Raw genomic sequence first — 10,943 nt, 5'->3', positions numbered from 1 at the left:
TCTGGTGCACTATCAGTTGCCAGTCACCTAAAAATATTACCTTCCTGATCTCATGGTGTGGGAACACATGGAATGCTGCACTCAAGAAGTGATCGTATATGCCAAAATCCTGACAAAGAAGGGGCACTGGCAGTGCTCATTTCAAGCACATAGTAAAGCTGGTTCGGCTGCACTGCTTGGTAAATACTTGCAGAATACTTTCAGCTGGAGTTCCTGAGCTGCCGTGTATTTGGCAGGAGTTGGTGCCGATATTCAAAGACTTGAAAACCTCTTTGATTCCAGACGTGGATCTGGAAACTTTGTGCTGGTTTTTATGTTTAGCTTAAAAGAAACTGAAGAAAGAGTGAGAAGCCATTTATTGCTACAGGGAACAAAATGCTAGGAGGTAAGGGAAAGGGGACAGGAGATTTGAGTAAGTATTAATTTATCATACTCAGAGCAACTTCATTCACATGTGTCACAGAAAGAATGCAAACACAAAAAGCTTACAGGCAGTAAGCATTGTGGCAGCATCCCTGCTACTCATAGGGAACCTGAATTGCTTGAGGACTTGGGTGAAATCTAAAAATTTCTTCAGATTTTTGAGACTTTCTAAAATCTAATGGTGTTGGGGCCCTTCCAGCTGCATTTGATAACATGCAGATAAGAAAAACACAACCTTGTATCATGGACTCTTTGTAAATTCAAGCATGAAAGTTGGATTAAGAAGAACTTAAAATGGCTATTAAATATTCTTGCCATACCTACCCGTTCTGATTTCTGATCATGTTCTCCGTGCTTTTTGTTCTGTGATGCTAACAGTATATCCGAAAGAATGGGCTACTGCTGCTTAGCAGTGGCTGCAAAGATTTGTGAATTATAATCTGCTGAGCCTGGTGAAGACCTCTTGCTGTGAGTGGAATGGAAAGTAGCCAAGGTTTCTGTTACAGAGATGATCTGGATAACACGATCCCTGTAAAAAAATTGCTGAAGATGTACACCTCATCCCTGTGGTGACAAGCAAGCAGATGACTGCTCTCAGGCTCACTTGCTTTTTTGGGTTCCCAGAGTGCTTTCCACAGCTGCAGACGTGCAGGTGAAGACAGCATCCTTCTGGCCAAACTACCACCAGTTCCTTCCTGCTTTGCAGGAAGGCTCAGATAGGACCATCGGTGTGTCTGGGGCTGGGAGGTTGGGCTCCATCCTGGAGGCTGAGGTTGGAAGCAGGAAGGGAAGGGCCCGTGGGCAGGCAGGCACATGGACTGGGATGCCTGCAGTCAGATCCTGCAGCTGCTGGAGGTTAACTGGTCACTTATGTGTTACCTCAGACTCAAGAAATTAGAAAGCCGTACTAAGGATTAGTCGGTCTATGCTCTTCTGGCTAGAAAGCTTATCTAGAAAGTACAGAATACCTCAATTATTTTACTCACGTTGCTGTGTGATAACGTTGTTTTGTTTTTTGTGGTTTTTTTTTGTGAGGCAAACTTATTCAGCTAAAGTGTACTTTGCTTCATAGGAAAATCCTTCCTCCTTTGACTATTTCAGCACGTGTACCATTCATCGGAACTTCCCTCATTTGAGTGCAACCGGGTTTGGTAACAACAATTCAGCTCCCAAGTGCCACTGTCATGCACAGAAGTCTGGTTGAGTGGCTGCATGCTGGGGCTCAAGCCCCTGAACTGAAAGAAGTGAGGAAGCTGCAGAAATCAGGACTTGTTGCAGACAGGCTATGGGGTCCCACAGTTGCGACCAACTCTCTTCTAGGGCCACCAAGAGCATCAGGACAGCTGGCTCTCAGCAAGGAGACAGGGACATTAAAGCCTGCTCTTGGTGCCCATGGGCTGTAAGAGACACTGGAACTGCCTATTCTAATAACTGCCCGTTCTTAAGATAGACTAAAAAATTTTTGCTTCCAGGTGTGGTCTAAGCTGTGCACACAGAAAATGATTCCCTTTGCTATGCCTGCTAAGAGGTGTGCTCATGTAATAAAGGAAACAGGCATAGGAAAGAAATCAGGCACACCGTTAGGTGAGAACAGTTGGTCTTGTCTCTTACCTTTTGCTTTTCAATTCATTTTAATTGTATTTGGCATTTAGTGCTTTCTATGCTTCTCCAGAGGCTGGAGTGGATGCACTGACACACAGTGGACAACAAAACCTGGAGCTAAAGGAGTGTGCAGGCAAGTCTCAAAGGAGATGGAGAAAAATGGAAGTATTTTGTCATGAAATTAAATCTTTGCACTGTTAATGACTGCCTTCTCTGGTGTGCCCAGTCCAAGTCTGTGAGGATGGATGGGTAAATCTAGACAATGGTGTGGGATTTTGGGATGCAGTACATGATGTAAATGACACAGTTTTCAAAGATCCTTCTCATATTAATGCTAAATCATCATCTTAAGTAATAGTTCCCTCTTTTAAGCCATTGCAAAATGAGCCAAAACCAAGGAGGGTGGGAGCCCAGAGTAGCCTGCCGTGGAGATGGGGAATCCCAAGCACCTCATTGGATGGATGGGAGGAGAGGAGATGGCACACTGCTAACAAATAGTCTTAGGCTCTTGTAGGACACTTACTACAGCCCTGACCCTCCAAACAAACAAAGAAACCTCCAAACCCAAAGAGGATAGCTAATTATTTTTAAAAACAGCATTGATACTTAATGGAAACAGTAGTACAAGCTCTGGTGAGTTCAGAAAGACAGCACTGAGCAGCTCATGTTTGTCTGTCTGCCCCAGAATTCACTGGTCCTCCGTGTTGACTTTGATTCTGTTAAAACCCGCATTTGTAAGGAAGACAGGCTGAGCATAAATTTTAGGCTCCTATTTTTGCCATCAGTAAGGAGCTTTATGAGCTTTTATCAGAGCCCTTACCTTTGCAGGAATGTCTGGCATTAGTTACAGCCTAAGTGGTACAGTGAAGGTACGTGCATTCATCTTCCTTAGAGTGCAGATACCTCCCACTGGCTTCCTTTACATGAGGTTTGGCAACTGATATGGTACATTAAAAAATTAGATGCTTTTTCTGAGGCCATCACATGTGGTAATTAAATCAAACATGCATAAGAGTTACACTGTGAGTTCACCAGTGCATTTGAAACTACTATGGTTCAAATACAGGGTGATGCTCATCAGTTCAGGCTGATCACATTTTCCAAGTTTGTTCCAGTGCAGGCTGTTCAATTCTGCAAAGATGTAGATATTCTGGTGGCATTTAGGCATATGCTTTACACTAAATATGTGAATAGATCTCACTTCATTCACTAAAAATGAAGCATATGGCTGCTCAGTTGCTTATCTGTAGTCAGATTTCCTGAGAGGAAGCTCTAGGACAAGGAGAAAGGAACATGAAGGAGCCTGGAACAGGCTGAGCAGATCCCAGAGTCGAGGCAGACTGTTCCCCATTGATGGGAGGTGAGTGCTGTCATTTTGCAGACAGATGAGTAGCACACAAGGCCCTGGAGTGATCCGGGCTGAGTCAGTTTTTCTGACTGGTGTGAGCTGAGCTCAGTGCTGCGGGTTTGAGGAGGGCTTGGGGCAACTCCAAACAGTGGCACATTGCCTCCTGTCCATCTGGGTTTTTTAATGGTGACCTCAGTGTTAGCCTGGAAATACAGCAGTTGCTAAGGGGGCTATCAGGGGCCTGACTGCAATGTAAACGATACAAAAGCAAAAGCAAAACCAACAACAAAACCACAAGACATTGGAAAGGTTCTTTCCTCTCCCTGCATAAATGTAACTGGGATGAAATATTAGCTTTCAGTACTGACTTGGAAGTAGCTTTCTACTTCAGTGTGGTGTTCTCAAAGTGAAACATGGCTCCAGGATAACAACGAGAGCTCTGAAACTAATTTAATATTAAAGCAATAAATCTGTATTTGTTTTAAATATGCAGTAGAAAGCAAAAGTGCTTTCTTGAATGAAAGCCCACTTCTGTGATAAAAGTCATCTATTTAAGACAACACTAACAAAGGCTGAGCAAAGTTCCTTCACTTTTCTGGAGCTAAAGACATGGATTCCTTGCCTTATGAGTTACAGAGGATGGAGTGACCATAGCCTGGAAGTTGCAAACTGTTCCAAAGGAAGCGATGTGTGTGGCAGTGAGGCAGTACAAAGGGCAAACCAGCACCTGCCCCAGAGAATGGGAAAACAGCCTACATGCATGATGAAATTGGGACTGGTCTTTCCCAGCTGCTATGCGTGATGTGCATCTGTGGGCCCTGAAATGATTTTAGCACAGGGACATTAGGATGCCTTTGTAACCTGAATAACTCTGTTTTCATTCTCTTCTCTTTTGGGCTCCTTCCTGACTTTCTCAATTCTCGTGGATTTTCAGAAGGTTTTTACACTCGATGGCTAAGGAATAGACTCCAAAACTGGACCAGCCCCAGCTAACAGCTTCATTCCTGCCTCCTGATCTATGCCAACACACACTACAGCCAGCAGGCACAAAGCAGGGCCTCCTCTTCCTTTTAACCTTTTCCTACCTTTGGGAATATGTAGATACTTATAATCCTGTCAGTTGTTCTAAGGAGGTTTCCTTGTGGCACATGCTCATCCTGCATCAATAGCTGTGCATATAGAGTAGAATTGTACCCGCAATCTGTACTGACTATAAAGCCCTTATTTTTTTATTTCCTGACTTATCCCTGTGAAGTTGAGTAGCAGGCTCTAACTTCCCAGTACTGTAGCCCATGTGGTGAGCAGTCCAAGCAGCTTCATTTTCACTGCCACAGCACCCGTCCAGTTTCACCCAGTGCAGAAACACAAGCCTTTGCCCTAACAGCATCATGTGCTCAGGCAGGAAGGGTGAAGAAAAAAAAAACAAACAGTTCCTAGACTCACAAGCTACTTTTAATGCATTTGTTGCATGACAGAGGATGAAAACAGATAGCAGTACGTGGCTGCATGCACCTAATTTGCGCAGGGCTATGAAATCTGTTTATTTACTGTTGACTGTCTGCATGCTCTTTGCATTTAATACAGATTTCTCGGTGTTGTGAGATAAATCTATGTTTTAAAATCAGCTTTTGAATAAAGAGGCCAGTAGGAAATTGATTGGCATATTAAGAGCAGCATCTGCATCTCACTGCTTCCCAGATTGTCTCCTCAGTTACCTATCGCTTGAGGGAACATTTCAGCATGCAGTATTATAATTTAAGTAATACATAAGGCAGCTCTTTAAAACACAAGCAGCAGAGAAATGGGTATCTACTGATAGGCAAAACGTGTCAGACGTCTCTCAGATATATTGGTAAATGCTGGGCTGAAGTCAGAAAGTGCGCAAAAGATGAAATCATAATTCACAGTTTGCACATAGGGTGCAGTGATATCAGTGATATAAGATGATTTGAACTGTGTGTAAGTCAGGGCGCACAATACAAATCATTTAAGGTACCTGGTCTGTGTTTATGCTTTTCTGAGAACTCATTTCTTCTGGGATGTCACAGATAAGTGCCACAAATACATTTAAATCTTTTTTTTTTTTTTTTTTTTTTTTTTTTAAATCCACACCTCAGTGCTGATTATTTGGTGGTAAAAAAGCACACAGTAATTTAGCACAATTGAGTCTGTTTCCTCCCTCATTCAGTGCAACAGTACTAGCATAACAGAACAGCAGATTGCTGCAGCACTCCTCTGAATTGCATTTTCCTAAAAGAATTACAAAACTCATATAGCAAAATTTAAGTTCATTTCCATGTGTATAAACCATGTTCTCTGATAAGATTATCCTTGCTATTTTAATGCCACAGCACTAGCTGTGAAGGATCACAGAATCTGGAGGACCATAAGAGAGAGGAGTGAGCAAAACTGAACATAAATTGCATGGTAAAAACTACTACAACTCTAGTAATCAAGATCATTCAGCTATAGCAAATATATACTTACTAGAACGTACATATTTCTGATTCTTAGAGCACCAAAAGGAAGTGTTTAAGAAAATCCAAATGTTTTTCCACATTTTACTGCTTCTGTTGTGAGAGCTCAGCATGTGAAGTCAAATTTGCTGAATAAATAAACACAGAGATGCAGAAAAAAGGTTTGTTGTAAATTCTAACACAACCAAAACCATATCATTGACCATGTGACCAAGTCTGACTCACTGGAGGCTACAAAAAGCAATTGTATATGATTTGGTTACCATTAAACTTGTAAATCTAGTTTTATGAATTCTGCAATGTGCTAGAATACAGAAGTCATATCAAACTGTCAACACAATCGACCAAATGTTTGAAGATAACTCTTAAATAAAAGAATTGATCAAAAGTTTATTAAGTTACAGATTTTCAGTTTAATTGTAGGATAGGTGAGATAGACTTATTCATAAGCTGACCTGATACTTACTGTGAAGGAAATCTAAAAACAAAAAAAAAAACTTTGGCAGAGTAGCTTCAGTGTATTTGTATCTTGTTGGCCTACAGGCGCAATAGCACGGAAATCTGCTTTGGGAAGCCCAGACAGTGAGCTTACAGCATCAGTGGATGTACACCACGTTGGTAGCTAACTTCTGCAGAGAGGTTTAAGCCTTGCTGATCCTCAGGCACAGCAGCGCTCACCACACTCAGACGCTGGCACTTGGCATAGATAAGAAGCTGAGCCAACTTTGCTGCCATTGAGCTGTGGAACTCAGGTCATTGGCCACTGGGGGAAGTGTGGCATACAAACAGGACTGACTGTTCTACTGTTTGCCCTTTCAGAAAGATGATGTATTTCAGCTTTCTTCTGTGCAAATGACTGAGATATGTCTCCTAGAATCTGGCCGAATCACTTGTTTGAATATTACAGAATTAACATTTTCTAGATCGAGGCTATTTTACTGCCACTATCTGAGCTGTCATCAAAATGAGTTATATCTGCAATTATAGAAACACATGACATATCACACCTTCTGTTCGTACTTGTCTCTGAAGTCCTGGGAATGTCAAGATTTAGTCCATTCTCACATATTACTTCACCCTGAATTCCAGCATGCCTCATAATGTAGTAACAGCACTCTGCAGGATGGTATGCCACTCCTTTGCACATTTCCCTTGCATCTCTTGCATTTTTTTTATAGAGTGTTACAAACTGTTTTACTAGATGTCGAGGTATGTACTTCCTGAAGTAAAAAGCTAATTACATTTCTTACATTAAGAATCTTAATGTTAAAGGAAAACATGTAGCTACAGCTGTCACCTATGGTCAAACTGGCACATGAAACATCCCACGACAAACAGCTGTGTCTCACCATACTCCTTCAGCATGCTGTGATACCCTTTGACTGTTGTTTCACTTTAACCACTGAAACTCGTGATCAGTAAGACGAAGGATTTGAAACTGGCTCTTCAAAGCAGCTCTTAGAAGGGCTCTTAGGTGAAGCTGACTTATTTCAACTATTAACAAAATGATTACAGTGTGATAAACAATAACAAAAATATTTGGCAATTTGGATCAAATTCAGGCCAAATAATGGTTTGGCAGGCTAGAAGATTTTGGGGGTGATTTCACAAAGAAGCAATGCCTTCCAGCAACCCAAAGGACAGCTTTGAGTATCTCACTTGGTTGACCTGTGCAGCTTTTTAATTCCTTTTATGGCACTGACAACCATGACTGTCATTGCTGTGAGTCCTGGGCTCATTTTATGGCATGTATGTCCAACCCATTTGCTTTATGCTCTCTTTTTTTCCCCCAAGTTTTAAAGAAAATATGTTTTTTAAAAGAGAAATTTTGTTACTTACATACATTAACTATATTGTATATTTTCTATGCAGGCCAAGGTAATTCCACTCCACAAGACAAAACACTGGGCACCCATTTCTTAAGATACTGCTGTCAGTATTTCAGAAATGAATTCATGTTCTTTGTTTAAATCCCTTTTCCCTTACAAAGGGAGATTATTACTTATATCTTGCATGCAACATTATATACTTAGTCCTTACTGTTTTAAGAGTTGTGATATCTCCCTGTACCTCATTTTCTAGACATATAAATTAAACATAACATATATTTCTGAAATGGAGGGACCACATCGTTACCATTGCTGTTAAGCTCCGAAGCAAGAAAAACCATGCAGATGGCAGGAGTGCCAGAGGGTGGGAACTCTTACCTATCCTAGCAATTACTGCACTCTTATTCCCTTTGTTCTACTCACACCTTCAGACTCTGCACTACAGTCCTGTTTCACCACTCTGCCCAGAGTTCACACTCAGCAAGCTACCACTTTGTGCCTCAGAACATTTTTGTCTGCTACTGCTAAGAGCCCCCCAGGCCTCCTCCTCCTTTGTGGCCCATTGCTGTCATGGGCCTATTCCCCTCTGGGCACTTGTGCTATTCAGCTAGTAATTTGAACATTAGAATATATGTAGCAGGCTTAGCAGAGCATAGGATGCCTGCCATTGCTATACATCTTTTGCAGGAGGATGGCAAAGGGAAAAGCTGCAAAGATCTTTCTCATTGCTAGCTTCCATGAGAAGTACTAAAAACAAGCATGTGAAACCTGTAAGACTTCTGGAGAAGTCTCCAGAATACTACAGTCATTCAGGACATACATGAGGCATACGTTTCCTCCAAGCCCAGATCCATGCCTGATGCAGCTGGATTGTATTTCTATAGCAGTCTTGACAACGAGAACTTAAAATTAAGAACTTTGACATATTGGATTCTGAATTAAGCTGGACTAGCATGGAGATCAACACTTACTTTCATATACAATTGATGTGGGTTTACACCATTTTGACTTTGATATTTTCAGAATGAAACAGAGTTCAGAGCAAGCAATATCTTGGCAGATATAAACAAATAAAAGAGATATCAGCAGAATACGTATTGACAGAAAGGCAGGTTTTGGCAGCTTCATTAATTTCATAGAGGAAACTATTACCGTGTTCTCAAAATTTAAAATCATCAGCTGAGATGTTCCTGAGATGAAAACCGTTCTTACTCATAGCTCAGAAGGTTCCTGATAAAGTACTGTCAGACATCTTTTCTTTTAAATCTTCTTATCTTCTCAAGGACAAATACAGCTCCTATCTCTGCCTTAGTTCAGTGATACCAACCTTCTCTCTTCCACACGATCCTTTTTGTATGAAACTAAAATTCACAGTCTCTCTCTCTCACCTCAATCTCTAGAGAATAAACATCACATTGAGTTAAAAGGGTCTAAACTAGATTTCTTAAATTTCATGATCTCTACCTCTCTTGAATTTCTGTGGGCAACATCTTCCTGCTGGTCACTGGTAACCCAGGCAGCATCTTGGATCTTACTCTGCAATTACACCTGCATTCAGCGAATCATTTTCACATACGTAGCCTATCACCACATACATCTTCTCACTCTCCAATGGGAAATATTGCCTGCAGCTGTGAGCAGTTCATGGTGTCAAACAACACTGTCCTTCCAATCAATGCTTTTGTACTGGGAGCATATTTTAGTAAATACTGGCAGAGGTGTCTCTTTCCAGTTCCTCCTTTATACTTTTTGCTATGCTATGTATCAAAGAAGAGGAAAAAAAATGCAATAATTAGGCTTCTGCTACTCTATGATTACAACTTCTTGGGAGAAGGTGGGAAGAGCCACCAAAGCTAACCAGCTGATTGTGATCTTCAGGCATGAAGCCATATACTAAGGAGTAAGCAAGTGCCAAACCTGCAAACAGGGAAAGGCATGAAGGTGGAATCAGATGCTCGGCACAAGATGTCACTGACGTGCTCTGTGGGGTTTCAGAACTGATTTTTAAATACCAGTCAGTAAAAAAAAAAATAAATAACATCTATAAGTGTGTAAATTCTCAATGGCAGCACAGGTTTGTCTTTACATAAAAGACAAGTTGTGTAGGTATAGTGCTTGAATGCTTTGCCAAAAAACTACAGCTGTTATAAATACTGACAATTAGCTGAAAAAATGAAGAAGAAAGAGGTCAGTCCTAAATGGTCATTTACTGCTACCCAAAGGATATTGTAAGGTAAAAAATCCTTACCTACCAAGGTTAGCATAGCATTATCCCCAATTCATGTATTATTTATCATAGATGAAAGAAACCACATCCCAGTGATAAATATGATGAAAGATCTACTACCTAAATCTATCTTGCATTTCTTTCCTTGATTTACCACTTACCAAACAGAGATCTTTTCATTAATATAGTAAATTAGAAATGGGAGATTATTACATAATTGCTGTTAGTCTTACTGGTTAATCACTTCCATTTGACAAGTAAATTACTTCAGCTCAGTACAAACAGCAAATCAATTTTTGCCTACTGTCATTAACAGTAATCAATAATTAATTACGATTATTAAAAATTGTTAGCACAGAATTTTTCTGCTTGGCACTTAGTTAAATGCCAAATTTATTTTGCTGGAAAGCTGACGTGAGACTGAGACAGATGTATGTCCATGGAAAATAAGCTGAAGAAACAGCTCAAGCTGAGAAGGAGATAGGATTTCTTATTAGTCTCAGTAAGCAGTCTATCTGCCAGGGCAACATTTAGCTGTTCTTTTACTATTATAGATTAAAATTGTGATATTATGTTTAGTCCACAAATGTGATGACTCAGTTGCTGATTCCTCCTGCAGTGTAGATATTTATTTGGTTTTCTATTTAAAGATTAAAATCATTTTCAATTCTACAAGAATGCGTTTGGATCTGCCTCATAACTTACTGGAAACAAGCAACAAAACAAAACAAACAAACAAAAAGAGCCCACCAACAAAAAAACTCCAAAACAAACAAACCAAACCAAAAGCCAAAACAGGATAGAAGTTGAGCATGATATGGCTGTAACTATAAAACAGCATCAGGCTCACAGTGAATGGTTCAGCGGTTACACTCCCCATCCAAGGAACCAAAATCTCTCCCAGCAGACTATATTCCTTGCTAACGCTAATCCTGCATCACACACTGTGCCTGCAGAGATCGCCTCCTGGCGGCACATCCTTCTGCAGAGCGCTCCCTAATGCTGCCAGCCAGTGCTGTTAGCAGCCTTTGCTCACC

Source organism: Lagopus leucura, unplaced genomic scaffold (assembly GCF_019238085.1).
Source record: "Lagopus leucura isolate 7727_CA_CO unplaced genomic scaffold, USGS_WTPT01 Super-Scaffold_100008, whole genome shotgun sequence".
Lineage (NCBI taxonomy): Eukaryota > Metazoa > Chordata > Aves > Galliformes > Phasianidae > Lagopus > Lagopus leucura.
This window is presented reverse-complemented; position numbering follows the sequence as displayed.